At 40.3% G+C, this 19,783-nt stretch overlaps 1 protein-coding gene and 2 long non-coding RNA genes across 6 annotated transcripts in view; 1 reads left to right on the plus strand and 2 right to left on the minus strand.

Moving 5' to 3' along the window:
• The window catches only part of LOC138701428 (zinc finger protein ZFP2-like), a 202,605-nt gene that overhangs the window by 150,507 nt on the left and 32,315 nt on the right, over nucleotides 1-19,783 (minus strand). The window lies entirely within an intron of this gene.
• On the plus strand, nucleotides 623-10,965 carry LOC138701430 (uncharacterized). Its single transcript, XR_011332558.1, has 4 exons — nucleotides 623-939; nucleotides 1,064-1,158; nucleotides 8,703-8,815; nucleotides 9,476-10,965. It is a non-coding gene; the product is annotated as an uncharacterized lncRNA (long non-coding RNA).
• LOC138701429 (uncharacterized) lies at nucleotides 13,408-16,182 on the minus strand. The gene is made up of 3 exons (XR_011332557.1): nucleotides 15,267-16,182; nucleotides 15,045-15,152; nucleotides 13,408-13,615 (listed from the first exon to the last, which is right to left on the minus strand). It is a non-coding gene; the product is annotated as an uncharacterized lncRNA (long non-coding RNA).

Below are 19,783 nucleotides of genomic sequence, written 5' to 3' on the forward strand. Positions count from 1 at the left end.
GTGTGTGTGTGTGTGTGTGTGTGTGTGTGTGTGTGTGTGTGTGTGTGTGTGTGTGTGTGTGTGTGTGTGTGTGTGTGTGTGTGTGTGTGTGTGTGTGTGTGTGTGTGTGTGTGTGTGTGTGTGTGTGTGTGTGTGTGTGTGTGTGTGTGTGTGTGTGTGTGTGTGTGTGTGTGTGTGTGTGTGTGTGTGTGTGTGTGTGTGTGTGTGTGTGTGTGTGTGTGTGTGTGTGTGTGTGTGTGTGTGTGTGTGTGTGTGTGTGTGTGTGTGTGTGTGTGTGTGTGTGTGTGTGTGTGTGTGTGTGTGTGTGTGTGTGTGTGTGTGTGTGTGTGTGTGTGTGTGTGTGTGTGTGTGTGTGTGTGTGTGTGTGTGTGTGTGTGTGTGTGTGTGTGTGTGTGTGTGTGTGTGTGTGTGTGTGTGTGTGTGTGTGTGTGTGTGTGTGTGTGTGTGTGTGTGTGTGTGTGTGTGTGTGTGTGTGTGTGTGTGTGTGTGTGTGTGTGTGTGTGTGTGTGTGTGTGTGTGTGTGTGTGTGTGTGTGTGCGTGCGTGTGCGCGCGCGCGCGTTTTTTTACAGTATAGAGCACTTAGGGCCCTATTCATAGACATCGCGCTAGCCCATGCTACGAGCATTCTAAACTAGCCCCGGTTATAGCCAGGTTACTTTTACAGGATTCAGAGACGCCGATTAATCAGTGGCTACATTAGTCGGCGTATTAGCTTTGGAAACTGTTACATGATGCTGAAAATGCTACTGCGCATGTGCAGACTGGCAATTGTCATGCTCAGACGCAAGCGATTCCGAATCGTTTCTGTTTATTTGTGAGGTTATTGGCGATATTAAACTACAATAAACTATTTGTTTTTTCTTCTGTGGTAAAAAAAAGCAAGAAATATACATGGCAGCGTGCGGGAATTCGACTACACAAGAAGAAATGTCGAAAATGTAAGTAGAAATGTTATAATATTATACGTAATATTTTTAGGTTAGGCCTTGACGTAACTATTATGAAATATTGGACTTCAAAGAGTGAATTATTCTAATTCAGTATATATTTATTTACTTTTAGTTGAAGAAATAACTAAAAACAACTGGTGGAGGATGTCCTGCTCCCGAAATTGATGACGTAGGCCTACTAAACGATATGGAATGTTAACATATGAGGTATGTGTTTTTGGTTCTTAGGACATGATTTTGTAAGTAAGATAGGCCTATTACTTCATGGTAAATGTTTAATGTGGCTCTGGTATGATTATGTCACCTAAGGCTACTCTGAATAGGTACTTGGTAGCCTAATTAATATAATGTAAATAATATATCTTGTAGGAATATAGCTGATAATGCTAGTAAAATGTAATTCACAACAATCGTGAAAATGCAAGCTACGCCTATACTCAACTACCATAAATGCAGTTTGGATAATATGGCTTTGTAAATACCTATAGGGAATTGGGCCACAAACATCTGATGTCAACCCACACAATTATCAATCATACCTTAACGTAGGCCTAATATCTTGTGTACAAGAATTATCAAAACTGAGACCTTATTTTAAAGGGCACTAGGAACGTCTAGAGATTTCTGAGATATCCTTTTCTCTACTTTGTCAAAAGAAATAGAATTATTTGAGGTTAGAATTACCTACATAAGCATAAGAAATTTGTAGAATCCATATTGATGGTCAGCTATAAAATTTCATTATCTTGTGTGTTTATAGAACGCTAGTAAGTGATTTATAAAATATATATCAAACTCATATTTATTACAGCACTGAAAAGACAAAACCTCATACGCCTATGTAATCTGTAGCTGTGGTGATGTAAACATAGATTACCTCTTATTGTGTTACAATAGAAAGCCCTAAGAATAATGACAGGAGTGCAAGAAATATTTTCCACCTTAGGCTTTCTTTGAGTAGCCTACATGATGTTTCATGTCAGAAATCAAAACATCCATAATATAATATTGTGACAGCGACGTGAGATTCGAACTCACGACCAGCGTCCCGCGAGAGAGCATATCGCGCGGGCTTCACGGGGAAAGGGGCCTACACGCGAGGGGAGGCTGCGCGCGCAGCTGCTACTTAACGCAGTGAATGTGGAACGACCTTCCTGACTATTCCAGAAGTGCGTCGAAGTGGAGATATCGAGATAATTCTCTACACACCTGTAGAAATTTCTCGCAACTATGATTTTGCTATAAAAGAAGAAGCGCCAGCGAACTCGAGAGAGTTTTCAGTTATTCAGTCAGTGAGTAAGCCAGAGCAAGCAAGCCAGTCAAGCCAACCGGAGTTCGACTCGAGTGTGCGTCCGCATCCGAAGGCCTGAGTTCGAGTGCAGTGGATCGCAGTTGGAGGGACCTGAGTTCGAGTGCAGTGGACCGCAGTTGGAGGGACCCGAGTTCGAGTACAGTGAACTGTCTCTGAAGGTCTGTGGTTCGAGATACTGTGGACTCGAGTGACTGAGATAGACGAACTGTGAACTGAGAACTGATAGTTCTGATTTGTAAATAGTGCTTTGTAAATATTAGTTAAGATTAACAGTTCATTGTTGTTCGTACTAGTCCAAGTAAATTGTCATTGTCGTCGGTGGAGTGCTATAACGAATACTGTGTTGAGTGAAAATCCAATTGTTGACGAGGGCGTTTAAGGCGAATTGTAGAAAGGAATTATTGTTGTGACGAATAAATTACATTGTTGTTACTAATAAAATTCACATTGGTGTCAGAATCGGGACATTATCGACAATGGAGAACCTACAGCAGATCCTGCAAGCCATCGCAGAAATGAAAGCAGAAATGAACATGCACATTAGTGAAGTAAAAGATAACATTAACAAGCACATCAGTGAGGTTAAGAACGACATAAGTGATGTTAAAACGGAGATGAAAAGTGACATAAATGAAGTGAAAGGCGACATAAGTGGAGTGAAAGGCGACATCAGCGGAGTAAAAGATGATGTCACTACGCAAATTGAAAGCGTTTCAGCCCACGTAGATGGAATTGTCGCCATCGTGAAAGACGAACTCAAAGCCGATCTTGACAACCTAAACAAGAATTTTACAACTATAAACGAGACAGTAACCGAATTGAGACAGGAGGTAGACCATTTCGACGGCAAAATCCGCGATCTCGAGCGTCGTCAAGAGCAGACGAGCGAGTTGCTGGACAAGACGAGTGAGGTGATGGACAAACACGCCGAGGAAAACAAGCACATACTCACGTTGGTGGATCGCCAGGCTAAACAACAAAAACAGATAATTGCCGAGGAAGTTCAACGGGCCGTGGAAAGATCGGCGACAGAATGGAGGACCTCATATAGTGGCCCTGGGGAACCATCGCCTTCAGCCAGACATTACAACGTCAAGACGCCAAAATTCGACGGTACGACGTCTTGGGCGATATTCTGTCGCCAGTTCGAGGCCATCTCAGAGCACAATGGGTGGACGCCAGCAGAGAAAACCAATCAGCTGCTGGCTGCGCTTCAGGGACAGGCGTCGGAGATTCTTCACAGCGTTCCAGAAGATGGGACAGCCGCTGAGATAATGGCGGCCCTGGAGGGACGTTATGGTGACCATCAACTTGCTGCAGCATTTAGGACCCAACTAAAAACGAGGGTCCAACAGTCAGGCGAGTCCCTACAAGAATTCGCGATGGCGGTGGAACAACTGGCCCATAAGGCTCTCAGGGGCCTACCTAATGATTTCATCGCTGGAGAGGCGGCCTACACCTTCGGCAGCGGAGTTCGAGACCCCGAAATCAGACAACAGCTACTCCTGGCAGAGCATCGTACCATCAACGCAGCTCTGGCGGCGGCCCTCAGGATGGAGGCAGCAAAGTTGACGGCGAACGTCTCGACGTCGCACCGGATTAGGAGCGTCGCGGCGGCCGACGTCGAGGAGCGTCAACCGAAATCACCCGAGCGACGAAGACGAGGAGTGCCTACTTGCTGGTCCTGTGGCGAGCCTGGACACCTGAGTGGGGACTGTGACCGATCTGGTCACAAACAGGAAAACTAAAAGGGGCCGATGCGACGAGGGGCACGTCGGCGCCGTCATCACCATCCCCTCGGCTGATCTTGAAGACGGTTAACAGAAGATGCGACGATGGGCTGATTGCTGACGGATGGATAAGAGGCCGCCCATGCAGAGTACTGGTAGACACCGGGGCGTCGCTCACTATCGCCAGACCGGAAGTCGTGCGTGGCCTACCTGGGAGGACGCCGCTGCGCCGGTATGAGCTACGTACTGCCTCAGGCGAGAACCTGCCCATCCAAAAGGAGGTTTTCCTGGATCTGACATTGGGAAAGAGGAGACTGGAGATGTGGGTATTCGTCGCCAACATCACTGAAGACGTCATCCTAGGACTCGACGCCATGCAGATCTTCGATGCAACGGTGGACGTCAGGCGCCGTATCCTGCGTTTTGGTCAGGATGAAGTGTTCCTGAGGGACGTCGAAGACCAACCCATGGCCAGCAGACTCACCCTGGAGAATCATGTGACAATCCCGGCAGGCTGCGAGATGGTGGTGACGGCAAGACTGGACGGACAGCCGAAGAGAAACTTGCTCCTCGATTCGCAAACAACTCCGTTAGATGGTGTTTATGTGGCCAGATCCCTACTCCCGAATCAGAAGGTGGTACCGGTGAGGGTCCTGAATGTCACCAATCGGGACAAGGAGGTGCCTAGTGGAACTGTAGTAGGTAACGTCGAGCCGGTGGTATCTGTGACGTCGCTGGCAGAAAACGAGGAGTGTCATCGACCACGTCCAGATCTAGACCCATCACTGAAAGAGCTGGCTCGAGAATTGCCGGCGAATTTAAGCAAAAAAGAAAGAAGACAAGTCCACGATCTACTGACAGAGTTTCAGGACGTGTTCAGTCTGTCTGAAAACGACTACGGGAGAACGGAGAAAGTTCAGCACCGCATTGACACCGGAAATGCTCGCCCAATCAGACAACCTCCTCGACGCGTCCCTCTAGCTAAACAGAGGGAGATTGACAGCCAACTGGAGGGCATGAAAGCAAGAGGGGTCATCGAGGAATCCGACAGCCCTTGGTCATCACCTGTGGTGCTGGTAAAGAAGAAGAATGGGGACCTGCGTTTCTGCGTGGACTACAGAAGACTGAATGACGTCACCAGGAAAGACTGCTTTCCCCTCCCACGAATTGACGACACCTTGGACACACTGGCCGGAGCAGAGTGGTTCTCGACGTTGGATCTCAAGTCAGGATACTGGCAGGTGGCGCTACATCCTGAGGACAAGAAGAAAACGGCATTCTATACAGGCCAGGGAGTATGGCAGTTCACCGTTATGCCGTTCGGCCTCTGCAACGCCCCGGCTACATTCCAGAGACTAATGGAGTCCGTAATGAGAGGCCTGACATACGACACCTGTTTGCTGTACCTTGATGACGTCATCGTGGTGGGCAAGACTTTCGGCGAACAGCTGTTGAACCTGAGGAAAGTGTTCGAGAGACTGCGACAAGCCAGACTGAAGTTGAACCCGAAGAAATGTCATCTATTCCAGAAGAAGGTCAACTACTTGGGACACGTAGTAGGGACCAACGGAGTGGCCACGGACCCGGAGAAGCTACAAGCCGTCAGAGGATGGCCGAGACCGAGGGACAAGCAGGAGCTGCGCCGCTTTCTCGGCCTCTGCACTTATTACAGAAGGTTCGTAGCTGGGTACGCCAACATCGCTAAGCCTCTAACCCAGCTGACCGAGGAGAAACGACAATTCCAGTGGACAGACGAGGCGGAGTCATCCTTCCAGTCGCTGAAAGAAGCGCTCTGCACTGCTCCTGTACTGGGATATCCCATGCCTGGAAGGAAGTTCACGCTCGACACGGACGCTAGCAACGTAGGCATCGGCGGAGTACTCTCTCAGGAACAGGACGGGCAAGAGAGGGTGATTGCCTACTTCAGCCGAACACTATCCAAGGCTGAGAGAAACTACTGTGTGACGCGTAGAGAACTTCTTGCCATTGTGGAAGCCCTGAAGCACTTCCACAAATATTTGTATGGCCAGGAATTCCGAGGACAGATCATTCTGCACTCACCTGGCTATTGGGCTTCAAGAATCTGGAGGGGCAGACCGCCCGTTGGGTTCAACGACTGCAGGAGTATAACTTCACCTCCGAACACCGACGAGGGAAGAAACATTCCAACGCTGATGCCTTATCACGACGCCCGTGCCCGGATGTCTGTAAACACTGCCTGAAAGTAGAAGAGCGGGATGGCGCCCACGCAGTCCGAGCAATTGCCGCCCAGCCGAGCCCAGGATGGGATAACGCCGCCATAAGGAGGGAGCAGCTGGAGGACCCAAACATTGGACAGCTACTACGTGATGTGGAGTCCGGCCAGAGACCAGTATGGGCCGATATCGCCAACCGTAGCACCATTTACAAGAGCTACTGGGCCCAGTGGGAATCCTTCACTGTCAAGGACGGTATCCTGAAGAGGATTTGGGAGTCGGCCGATGGAAGGACCCACATAGAACTTGTCCTGCCCAGGAGCAAGGTGAAGGAAGTGCTGGAGGAGACTCATGCTGGAGTGACTGGAGGCCACCTGGGAGCCAACAGGACGCTGGACAAGTTAAGGCAGAGGTTCTATTGGTTGCATCAGAGAACCGACACGGAACAATGGTGCCGAAGATGCGACACCTGTGCAGCCAGTCGCGGACCAAGGACCCGCAGCAGGGGAGCCATGCAGCAGTACAACGTGGGAGCTCCTTTTGAGAGGATCGCCATCGACGTTGCTGGGCCGTTCCCGGTCACGGATCGCGGGAACCGCTACCTGCTAGTCGCCATGGATTACTTCACAAAATGGCCAGAGGTGTACGCGATTCCCAACCAAGAGGCTTCGACGGTGGCCGACGCGATGCTTGACAACTTCATCTGCCGATTCGGGGTGCCCCGGGAATTGCATAGCGATCAGGGGCGCAACTTCGAATCCAACCTGATGGGAGAATTGTTCGAGCGTCTGGGGGTGCATAAAACCAGGACCACTTCCCTCCACCCACAGTCCAATGGTATGGTGGAACGCTACATCAAAACCGTGGAGGAGCACCTGCGGAAGGTGGTGTCCAACGTTCCACTGTTCCTCTTGGCCTACAGAGCTTCGGTCCACGATACAACAGGGATGACACTGGCAAACATGGTCTTCGGGAGAGAGCTGCGCCTGCCCTGTGATCTCCTGTTTGGCACGCCACCCAGCGCCGACCAGCCAGCGACTGACTATGTGGCAGAACTCACTGAGATGTTGAATGGAGTTCACCAACTGGCCAGAGAGCACCTCAAGATGGCCAGCGACAGGATGAAGGTGCGCTACGACAGATTAGCCAACTCTGCAGGATTCCAGGAGGGCGACCTGGTGTGGCTGTATCGACCTACCAGGACCAAAGGGAAATCACCAAAGCTGCAGCGTGCCTGGGATGGACCATACCGCGTGGTGACCTGGATCAACGACGTGGTGTACCGCATCCAGCGACAACCTCGAGGGAAGATGATGGTGGTGCATCTGGACCGATTAGCAGCCTACCAAGGGACTGCCCGGGACGAGCAGCCCTAAGGAGGGAGCACTGTGACAGCGACGTGAGATTCGAACTCACGACCAGCGTCCCGCGAGAGAGCATATCGCGCGGGCTTCACGGGGAAAGGGGCCTACACGCGAGGGGAGGCTGCGCGCACAGCTGCTACTTAACGCAGTGAATGTGGAACGACCTTCCTGACTATTCCAGAAGTGCGTCGAAGTGGAGATATCGAGATAATTCTCTACACACCTGTAGAAATTTCTCGCAACTATGATTTTGTTATAAAAGAAGAAGCGCCAGCGAACTCGAGAGAGTTTTCAGTTATTCAGTCAGTGAGTAAGCCAGAGCAAGCAAGCCAGTCAAGCCAACCGGAGTTCGACTCGAGTGTGCGTCCGCATCTGCGTCAGCATCCGAAGGCCTGAGTTCGAGTGCAGTGGATCGCAGTTGGAGGGACCTGAGTTCGAGTGCAGTGGACCGCAGTTGGAGGGACCCGAGTTCGAGTACAGTGAACTGTCTCTGAAGGTCTGTGGTTCGAGATACTGTGGACTCGAGTGACTGAGATAGAAGAACTGTGAACTGAGAACTGATAGTTCTGATTTGTAAATAGTGCTTTGTAAATATTAGTTAAGATTAACAGTTCATTGTTGTTCGTACTAGTCCAAGTAAATTGTCATTGTCGTCGGTGGAGTGCTATAACGAATACTGTGTTGAGTGAAAATCCAATTGTTGACGAGGGCGTTTAAGGCGAATTGTAGAAAGGAATTATTGTTGTGACGAATAAATTACATTGTTTTTACTAATAAAATTCACAATATTATGATTTATTAAACACACTGTGTATATAATACAAGACAAATTAGATTTCCATTTAACCTCTATTATTCTCAGCTGTTGTAAAACGTTCACTGTTTATGTCAAGAGGAAAGCTTTGATGGGTCAAGAGGAAAAATTTAGAAAAGAATTCACAAAATTGCTTTATATTCATTTTTGCAAAATGATGCATAGTTTAATTATGTTTTAAATACTTACTATGTATTAATGAACATATTTTGGCTATTTGCTTAATTTACTTGTTCCACATCTCATAGCTGTAATGCTGATGTAAGATCTATATAATACAATAAGTATTATGTTTACGTTTTCATTTAATATTAATAACTTACATGCTTATTTCAGGATGTCATTATTGCACCATCATCATCATCAATCCCACGTATCTCTGCAATAAATCCTGTCTCCACAATCCCAGGTGAATGGGCGTTAACAGTCTCTACAGTAATCAACAACAGGTAAGTTTAAGATCTCATTCATACCTAAGAATATTGCTAGGCCTATTTATGACTACAATATTATCAATCAATCTTCTTAATGTATCCAGCAGAGCTGTGTCTTCTGCAACTGGTACTGATGATTTTAATTTACTTTTTTTGTGGTTTATAATAATCATACAGTGTACTGTATATTATTTCAAGGCAGTCCATTGGGTCAGAATGGGACTTTACAACTGTGTACATGATGAAAAATTATGGCTATTTTTCTTTAATGAAGGACAGTTTAGTTAGTATTAAGACATAAATATTAAATGCAACAATAATATTACAATGTATCACTAATATGAAACGGTTAAACAAGGGAACATTAATTTGAATACTAGAAATTGAGTGATACATTGTATGACAGTTATTCCAACCCAACCAACAAATTAATGTATAAGTGCTTCATAACAATTAAAATTTATGATCTGCAATATGAAGTGGGATGCATTTGAATCATAGTACATTTTGCAGAAAATTAAATTTTCTTGCATGTTTGGATCAAATGGATAATTTCAAACAATTGATAAATTTTCAAACTTAGACAATTAAAAAAATTCATAGTTTTGATAAGAAGTAGTGTCTTTTGTGTACAGTAGTATGCAAATGATTAACATTTTTTTCGTCTTTCCATAGGACTCTGCTGCAAGATCATCGAGAATGACAGAGTATGAAGAAGTGTTCCTCCTAAGCATGAAGCCCAAAAATTAAACATGATGAGAAGTTCTATGAATTGCAGAAAACAAAATTGTTATTAGAAATAAAATATTATTAAAGGCAAAGTTAAAAATTATCTGGGACAAATCAAAGAACTAGAGATGTAACTTAGTAGTAGTGGTAATGGTGGTGGTGATGGTAATAGTAGCACTAGTAGTGAAATTTTCTTGAGTTCTTGTCTACTTCATTTCCTTGCGAGCTTCCCAGCAGTTTATAGGAACTTGAAATTCTTCTGTCCCAATCATTTTCTGGAGTTTGGTATAGAGTAGTAAGTATTCCTTGTTCATTATTATATTTGTGTTGTTGCATGCTACACAGTGTTATGAGTGTAACAAGTTTATTTGATGGAGATATGCTGCTGGACAGTTGTGGCCAGTTTCTAAGCTGAATGGGGCAACTGCATCAGATTGAGGACTATTAGTATTACTGTATATTGGGCTCTAGTAGTGTTTTCAACTTTTCATTTTCACATTGTTGTTTAGTGAATTCTATACATATGTATGTGTTCCTTTTTCTTATTTTAATGTCGGTTAAAAGTTTTGCTGATTTATAAGACAGATTACCGGCACTTATTTATTATTTTTTTTTTTTGCTGGATTCATCATTCATCGAACCTGTAGTTCCCGAGTTAGAACATATTCCCTGATGGAGGTTTAAGTACCTGCCTAAAGCAATTTAGTTACACTTATGTCTATAACTATGCAATTAAGGTGTTATTAGTAGAGAAATTTAATTCAGAGTCTTTAATTTAGGCTTGGAAGTCTCTAATGAATTGATCCATGAATTGAAAAAAGCAAAATTATTATTAGAAATGGAAATGTTAAGAAAACACAATTAGAAAGAAAAGAATAGGGGGAGGGCCTAATGAAAAGCTGGAAATGTTGTTTTCTAATGCCAGGCATTTGACAATAAAGTCATTTGACCTCTTGCACTCCAATATTTTTCAAAGTTATTGTCATGGTCAGCTACTGAGGCACAGATTTGAGGTGTTCCGAATCCATTTCTTGGTTTGAGTTGCACAATGGACAAAAACTGGAAATGTAGTACTTTAATGTAATGTTCTCTCTTTTATTACATTGCTGAAACTCATGTTTACAATATCATGCTCTTTCAACTACATTCCTTAATAAATAATATTTTATTTTGTGTTAGAAAAAAATACTTATATTCACCACTTCTTTAAATGAATTTATTTTTTATCAGACAGTCTATCAAAGGTAGAGATGTGATTTTGCATCATATTGTAGGTATGACATGCATACATACACAACAAATTTCATCACAAAATGTTGGATAGTTTTTTAGTTATGAGAGAAATGCTTCATCACTGCACAGTGAACTGTCAACATTTTGAATTTAGAAAAATATATATATACATAAATATTTTTTTCATATAGTAGAAGGACAGTGTTTTACACGTACTAATTTTCATTATTGTACAAGATACAGTAATGGTGGAAAAAATGTTGAATATTTGCAAAATTTTACTGCTGTAAGCTGTACCTAACCCCTTCAGGTAAATTGAATAAATGTAGCCTGTATGTTAGAGTAAATATCTGGTCGCGGGATTCTTTCCAATGCAGGGCTAAATCTGCAATGCTTCACTCATTTCTTGTAATCATTTTACTGGTGACTTGTCTGTATTTTTGCATGAAACTCATTCAGAAGTTACTAATTTGCATCACTTACAACCTGAAATGAATATGGAACTTAGGAATGAGGAGAAAAATTAAGGTCTATATTTATTTTCTTAATACTCTCACTCTATGCTAAGCGATTTTTTTTTTTTTTGTAATGGCGTTTGCTTATTCTTGTATTATGTTGATATGCTTTGTCTGGCTTTTCTTCCTTTGTCCTTAGAATGTACAATAGTTTGTAACTTAGAAATAAGTGAATATGCAAAATATGAATAAAATTATTGTATGAAGCGAAGTTTAAACCTACATACGAGTTTTAATTTAATTTACAGAACCCCTGAGTTTCCATTATACTACCCCTTTCTTTGATATTATAAACTTATTAATTTGTCCTACAGAATAATATCTGTAATAGTGACAATTAATAAGTCTATAATATTCTCATAGCTGCAGTTCATATTTCTGTACAGCTTACTGTGCACTAAACTGCGGATTCCCGGCCAACAAGTCACTCAACTGAGTGCGCTCCTAGTATAATGGCAGTTGACATTGGACATAAACGTCAACATATATGCCTAACTTGGAGTCAGGCCACAAAGGGAAACATTGAAGGAGGAGGTTTCCATCTGGTGCTGTGGATTGAATTCAGCGTAGCTCAGTAGTCAGAGCGCTTGGTATGTAGAATCAAGGACCCGGGTTCGATCCCCGGTGCCGGAGCGAATTTTTCTCCTCAAATATTAACCTTTCTTTGATATTTATTTGTGAAAGTTCTCCAAGACTTAAGAATGTGCTATCTATGGTGCCAGTACCTAAAATCAAATATTTTTATATTGAACTTGTTCTACGTCATGGAAAGGTATATTATCATAAAATCCTATTAAAAATAATCGCATTCTGCCATCTGTTTCAGTGACGTGTGAGCATTAGCACTGGCTGCACTATTTATACTTGGAGTAATTTATGTGAGAGTTTTTTTTTTTATTAGACAGTAACTCTGTAATTAAATCAGTCATTTCTAAAAGGACTTTATCCAATCTTTTTGCTAAAATCAATTTAGAACGCTATCATATTCTCACTTGAATACGCCTTTCTGATAATGGGGATTATTCCATGTATTTTATTCAGATCTATGCAGGCTTCACAATATTCACAGCACTTCTCAGAGGGCGATTTTTATGGAGATGAGATTTTGAAATAAAGCCCTTTCAGAAATTACTGATTCAAATATAAGTTTATTAGCAACATTCCACGTTACACATACTTCAACTTTTTGTTTTACTTCGAATTGACGAAGATGTTAATATATGGACTATAATGATTTTCAGTGACTTCTATAAATAAGGAAGCATAGAAAGTAATTTGTCACACGGTACAATATGTATATTAACCTTCTGTATACCAACCTCTAAATGTAGGCCTACACCAATCTGGTTACATGTATACTCCAGAATATGCTTGCAAATGAGTACAGGTTTACAAAATGCCCTATGAAAAATTGGTACTATTGCTCTTTTATCGAGGAAACGTTTATATTATAAAGAAATTATCATTAACAGTTCTCTTTTTTCTTTCTAAATAATTTCTTTACAATTTATGCACACCTTTACTGTGTAGTGTCTGAATGGTCATTGCACTCACATGGCATTCTGTACTACACTTCCCATCCCTATTTCTCGGACATATCTTGCATCTCCCAACTTGTGCAGATGGCTAAGGCTGAAGAGAACTATCTTTGTAAATTGTAATTCTCTGGAGTCCATTTTTTTAACATTTCAGAAATGAACTGCACAAACTAAGCTGGGGATACTCGCTCAGTGATACAAACAAGTACTGGACTGCTGCAATAATAATAATAATAATTAGAATATTAAAAATTGAGGTGTATATTGCAGGTATAGCAACCCAAGAAACGAATGTATAAGTGATTCATAAGAAATAAAATTGACATAAAATACAAAGTGCACACCAGTGATTTGTGCAGTCAGTTCACATAATTTAGAGTATCTTATATTTTCTTAGATGTTAGAATGAAATAATTTCCAACAAAATGATAATCTTTCAAACTTAAACAATAAAAAAAAAAAAACATATAATATAAGAAAGTAATAGTGTGATTGGTGTACACAGTTACATTACGTGGTATACAAAAGTTTAACATTCTCCCTTACTTTTCATTGGATTCTGTCCATGATCATTTAGAATAATAACAAAGTATTTCATTTTTTTTATTTAATTTATTGTGTTCCATAGAAGCTTTAAGATATGGAACAAGTCAAGAGTTACACAAATTCTTGGCAAGATGAGGTGAGGCCGAGGATTCGCCACATATTACCTAACATTTGCCTTAATGTTGGGGAAAACCTCTGAAAAATCCATCCAGGTAATCAGTCCAAGCAGGAATCTAATCCAAGCCCGAGAGCAGCTGCAAATAGGTATAAAAACAATTAAAATGGTATAAAAAGACAGCAAGCAGATCAATTAAATTTTCATGCATAGGCAATTGAATTAAGACAATACCTAGCAAGCAGATTAATTCAATTTAAAGGCATAAACAATTAGTTGTACTACACAATAATTTAGGTATATAGCAAGCAGATTAATTCAATTTACAAGTTTAGACATTTTATCAAACAAATATAGAATTCATCAGTTAAGCTTATACAAAAGTACACAATACATTGCAAGTAGAGTAATTCACTTTACAAGCATTAACAAATATTTGTGTACACCATAATCACTATCCCCCAACAAAATGAAGCGTCCAAATTCATTCTGTTCAAATCGCTTCTTAATTCTAATCTCATTGAAAATGCGAGAGTCATGGGCACTTCCTCTTCAACGTGCCACTATATCCAGAATTTGGAAACTTGCATCACTTATAACCTTAAATGAATAAGGTAATATATGTGTTAACTAGCAATTTCATAAAGAACATTTCTATAAAAAATTAAAACTGTTAAAAAAACTGTCATGTGGGTACACAAATGAAAGCTACGAATGTGATTTGTCACTCATATAAGTGAAATGTATACCTTTTTTTGTGCAATTTGGTAAAAAATTTCAAGTTTTTTAACTAAGCAACAGTTTTTATTCTTTGAGTTTTTTTCATTCTGATATTTAGAGCTGCTAACAGCTGACCTTCTAGTAATTCTCCAGAAAAGCTACATTGAAGGAGGAACAATAGATATTTGCTTCACTGACTTACGTGACATATATACAGTAGGCCAAATAAACATGTGGTTTTAGTCAGCAGCCACAAATACTTTCAACATAAAAATCGTTTAATAGTTACTTGGGTACTGTTACTTACATACTGTAATGCACTGTTGTAGCTCCCACACTCCCATTTATTACCAATATAACACCATTTCTCTAATAATTCTCCCTCGACTTCTCGCATGTTATATTAGTAATTAGTTAGAAGGAGGGGGGGGGGGGCAACAACATTGAGGCGATTTTTTATTGTGTCTTCTTCAGTGTAGCTTTTCTGGAGAATTACAAATTACAAATCCTTTTTCTTGTACCATTTAACTGAAATAATGTAATATAATGCATTACTATCTAAAATGTAAATAAAGTTATTAAAAGCTAAACTAGCACTGAGGTGGTTCTCTTCGTACTCTGCTTATACACCTTGCATATACGAATCTGTGATAGATTAGGTTAGATTATTTTTGGCTTTTATAATGGCTTGCATATATGACCAACTGCATCTCTACAAAAAATATCTCACAAATTCAACGATTTTCAGTATCGAAATCATCGGAACTACCTCAGCGCTAGTTTCACCAAAATTTCAGCCTAGGTCTACATAACCTCTTACGGGTTGTAATTTCATTTACAGTACGTACCTGAACGTTTAATAGAGAATACCATCCTTTTCGGTTGATATATATTTGTGACAGTTCTCCTCCTACATTTGTTATGGGTATGTGCGTGCCATCTATGGCGCCAATAACCTAAAAATGATGAAATATCACAATAGGCCTACTGTACCAATATGGTACCGGTACAGTACAAATTTCTCTAAGAAAGCATTCACATACAATATTCAAATCATGAAATATAATTACCTGAAGAGAATCTTGCGATGTCGTCAAACTTTCTCGCAGTGTTATTCGTTTTTCTTCCCTAGGAAAACGTACGTAACGAAGCGCAAGTCCAGTGATTGCTACTGACACATTCGTTATTATACATCTTACAGAAGCCTGACTAATGTTGTGTACTTCATATTTTCTAAATATGTCCAATCTCGGTAGGTACGTCTTCCTCCTACATATCACATCACGAATTCGACGTACATAACCCACATTCACTGCATCATAACAGCCATCTTGCTAAGCTAGTCGGCCTCTAAACTACCCTACCGGCGGGGGCTAAAATTTAGCCAGCCAAACCCCTCTTAGTACACGTATTATCGCTAACACTAGTTTATGAATACGAAAAACGTTAGTTCGCTGATCATCCACCGGAAGTAGCTATTTAACCCGCTCTAAGAATGTCTATGAATAGGGCCCTTAGTGTTTCTGTAATTCAGAACTAGTCTAGAAGTTGGTGCTATCAAATGATAAGATAACGAATGTGTTTATATTTTATTTTCTTGACCACAACAATATTATTTATCAACATGAACTATAAAATTGTTCAAATTTTCATAACATTAACCATTATTACTGCATAGTACATAATAAGAAAAATATTTATAAATTCCTCATAAGAAAACCAAGGCATGTAGTATTATGCTGTGTAATGGAATATGTTGGATGATGAAATAACATAATTAAAAAATAAATAAAAAAAAAACACGCACACACTCCTCGCTAACTCACACTCTCTCTCTCTCACTCACACACATACATACACAGAAATACATGTGTGTGTGTTTTTTGTGTATCATAATTACAGGTATTATCGCCGCACCAGCCACAGTAACAACCGGCAGATCAAAGAAAAGATTAAGAACAATAACAGACCTGTCGATTGCATACTGTTCTAAAGCGATGTTGTCGCGTCTTTTTCAAACTGCAGGGCGTACAAACGAGAAACTCTACTACTTTATAACTAGTATTATATAATAATAATAATAATAATAATAATAATAATAATAATAATACGTTCATGCTATCTAACTACATTAATTAAATAAATATGTAAATTACAGTTATTAATTACCTGACATCCTAGCTCTCATCTGAACTGCTTTCTTCACTGTCACTGTCACCTACGCTTATAATGAACGAGTCTCTGTCGTTTTCAGAATTGCGAACAATATATTGGCGTTCTATTTCTCTTGTTCTGTTAACACACTTTGTCCACAATTCCGAATTTATTAGTTCAACACATTCTCGTATAGTTCTGCATACACTGTCACTATGTGATGGAGTCACATTTCGTTTTCGAACTTCATGTTTTAAGCGTGCCCAAATAAGTTCAATAGCATTTAAATTACAGTGATATGGGGGCAACCGCAAAACCTCATGGCCGAAATCTCTTGCAATTTTGTCAATGACAAACTTTCTACTGATCTTAGCTTCTTTTATGATTTCAAGCAATATAGATATAGTGGGGAGTGGATTGGGTACTTCTAGATTGTGTTGTACCATGAAGCTAATAATATCATCCTTTCTTGTGGATGTATTTGGTAGCCTAAACTGTAGCCTGGAATGGTAAGCAGCGTTATCCATTACAATTATACACGGAGGGCTTGTTGGAAGATTTTTCATTAATTTGTTTGTAAACCAGTCCTCGAAAATTTCAGAATTCATTTCATCATGTGAATCTGCTTTGGAGTCACCTATATTTCTAGCTGAAAGGAACAAACAATTTGGAACCCAGCCGTCACTACTACCTGCATGCAAAACCATAATTCGTTTCCCATGAGATACAGGGGCATTGAAGGCACATGAGCCACTCCCATCATCCCAACCTTTTTTGGGGACATCATGTGTGTCATACCATGTCTCGTCCAAAAATATAATTTTATGGCCTGCCGATCTTTTAGAACGAAGTGTGTTCAAATATTTGTATCTCCACGTTACTATTCTCGATGACTCCATTATCACGCGTCTTTTGTTAAGAACTCGGAACCTGAATCCTAACTTTTTCAATAATTCTCTTAGTGTTGTTCTTTGTAGGGGAATTCACACTTTTTTTGAAGTTCTATTAATATTTCACTAACTGTTGGCGACTGTCCATTTTTAAAAAAATCATACACCATTCGACGAATCAGATTGCAGGTGAAGTTATCAACTTTTTCAAATTTCTGTTTTTTATTTTTACATTTTTTGGGTGTTTTAGGATCTCTTTCTACAACTCTGCTTATGGCTTGCCTACTTAATCCAACAGCTTTTGCAGTCTCTGTAATCGGTCCCTTGCCCAATTTATTACTTTTGACATAGGCATACACATTACAAATTATTTTCAGAGACTGTTTATTCAATGTCCCCATACATTTTCTACCTGTAATTGTCTTACTTCTACTAGTTGAAGGAACACACGCATTTATTAAATACATTACTTTCAACTTCATCATCGCCTTCCCACGGCCTCCACATCTTAAATATTAACACCAACTTATAACTTCCACTTGAAATGCTTTACTAAACTGAACGAACATTTGTTATTAAAAATGGCAACCTTGGTTCTTACTCCACGTGGACTTCATATGTACACGTCAAAATTCAATCCTGGATTGCCATTGGCAGCAACCATTTCCATTTTTTGTAGAATATGACTGCAGCGGTGGGACTAAAAGAACCACAATCACAAGCAACAAACAATGACTTATAAATATCAAAGACTCGCCGGTCGTTACTGTGGCTGGCGCGGCGATTATACAAACTACAGGGGTAAGTAGAGGACAACGAAACAAGACAAAAAGTCCTAATAAACATAGGTCCAGACACCAGGCATTTCCGAAATCTACGAGAGATATTATATAAATCTGGCTTTCAGGTATATTTCCCTGTGAAACTTCAATGTTTTATACATTTTTTAAAATTTACAATAGTATTTGAAATGTAGATAAGTATGGTTCTCGGAAGAAAAATACTTCTTCATTAATAATAGAAAAATACTTTAACTAGTTTCATAAGGATGGTTGTAAGTTAGTGAAATTTTAACATAAGTGGAGATAATACTAAGGGATATACTACTAGAGCCGAATGACAGCAGTGAGCAGTATGGGATGAGGATAAATGCAAACAAGATGAAGACTATGGCGAAATAATTTTTGCAAGGGGAAGGTTTAAGGATGCGACATCCGGTGTGCTATTCCCTCCAGAAACATTTTATGTTCGGAGGCTCGTTCCACTCTCACTGACTTGTCTTCATTGTTATAGTGGTGACGTGTATTAAGCATAATAATGTCAAAATCTTTCATTAATGCTAGGAAATGTACTAGTACTAGTTATTATGATCTTTTAGACTGCCATGCGATTTTATATTTCGAAACTTGCCAACTACAAGGATGTAATGAAGTGTTATTCATTAACCCATTCAGAGTTGAAAGGTGAAGAATCTAAAGATCCTTCGTCATGAGTGATTGCAGGTACTGTTGCTGAAAAACTAGAAAAGGTTTGGATAAGTGTCTCCACTCAAATGATTAGTAAACATTGCTTGGTTGGAAAAATAACACAGTACCATGAAAAGATCAGGAAACTTTAAAACAAAAAACCAAAGAAATAACCAGGAAAACTTGTGTGCATACAGGAAGAAACCGAAAAACTTTTCGATATTGCTGCCTATATGTGTGCTGATTTTAGTGTGGTAAGTGTATGAAACAAAGAAAAATTCAAAAGAAAGAACATAGTTTCATCATTGATCAAAGGACAACCAGAAAAATGGGAATTGGAAGGATAGATATTGTCACAACTAGAAAAGTGCAGCGTCAACTAGAAAGCAAAGGAAAAAAAATAAATAAATAGAATGGTCAGAAGCTTTCGAGCAACCATCAACTACTGAAGTGGAAATTTCCAGCAGCAGTCCTTCAAAAGTGAAGATGCAACCTGGCAGCAAATTAAAAGTACAATTTATACGACTACAACCAAAACGGGGATGCAGTTCTCAAATGAGAGTGTCTGCAGAATGTTCCAAAGACTGCTGACAGAACAGGAACACCTATCAGAAAAGTTGCATCTATTGCTTCAGCTGTACTGCAGAATTTCCAACCGATTTCTAAAGTTGATAAACAGCTAGTGATTGACAAATCTAAAATTCAGAGAGAAGTGAAGGGAAACCGAGAAAATATTTGCCAACTAGAAAAGGAAGAACAAATTAGTCCTTTAGGACTGTATTTAGATGGAAGAAAAGACAAGATGTTCAATTTAGAAGAAAAGAGTGGAAGGAAATACAGATGCGTTACAAATGAAGAACATATTATGGTACAAGAACCCAACAGTAGATAAATATCGGTCACTTCTCAATTAGTGGTTCGTCAATGACAAGGAACATTTCTTCAGCTGTGCTTCAAACTTTAAGTGATAAAAATGAAACTTTAACTAATTTCTTTGCTATAGGATGTGATGGAACAAGTACAAATGTGGATGCTCATGGTGGAATTATAAGAACTATTGAAACTCATGTTGAAAGG

This window comes from Periplaneta americana, chromosome 6, assembly GCF_040183065.1.
Source record: "Periplaneta americana isolate PAMFEO1 chromosome 6, P.americana_PAMFEO1_priV1, whole genome shotgun sequence".
Taxonomy (NCBI): domain Eukaryota; kingdom Metazoa; phylum Arthropoda; class Insecta; order Blattodea; family Blattidae; genus Periplaneta; species Periplaneta americana.